Consider the following 343-nt stretch of genomic DNA (forward strand, 5'->3'; position numbering starts at 1 on the left):
CTTTCAGCTGGTATTAGGTATCAATTATCCAGTCAGCATCTAGTACAAAGTGAATCATTACTTTCACCAGCGTTGGTGAGCTCTGTTCTTTAAAAGGACTGATTTGGCGTTACCAAGAGGCCCTAATTGCTAGTAAGTACAATCAAATGCAACTATGGTCGTACATACATAACTATTCATAAAAGGCTTCAAGGTTTTTAATCCATACGTGCTATTAACCCTTCCAGCCGATAGTACACAACCTGTATCTAAATTAAGACATAAGATTAAGTACAAAACGGAGGGATACGGCAGATACTGGTCGGGCACAACTTACTTTATAACTTCAGACCGAAGAAAGGAA

Source organism: Penaeus monodon, chromosome 23, assembly GCF_015228065.2.
Source record: "Penaeus monodon isolate SGIC_2016 chromosome 23, NSTDA_Pmon_1, whole genome shotgun sequence".
NCBI lineage: Eukaryota > Metazoa > Arthropoda > Malacostraca > Decapoda > Penaeidae > Penaeus > Penaeus monodon.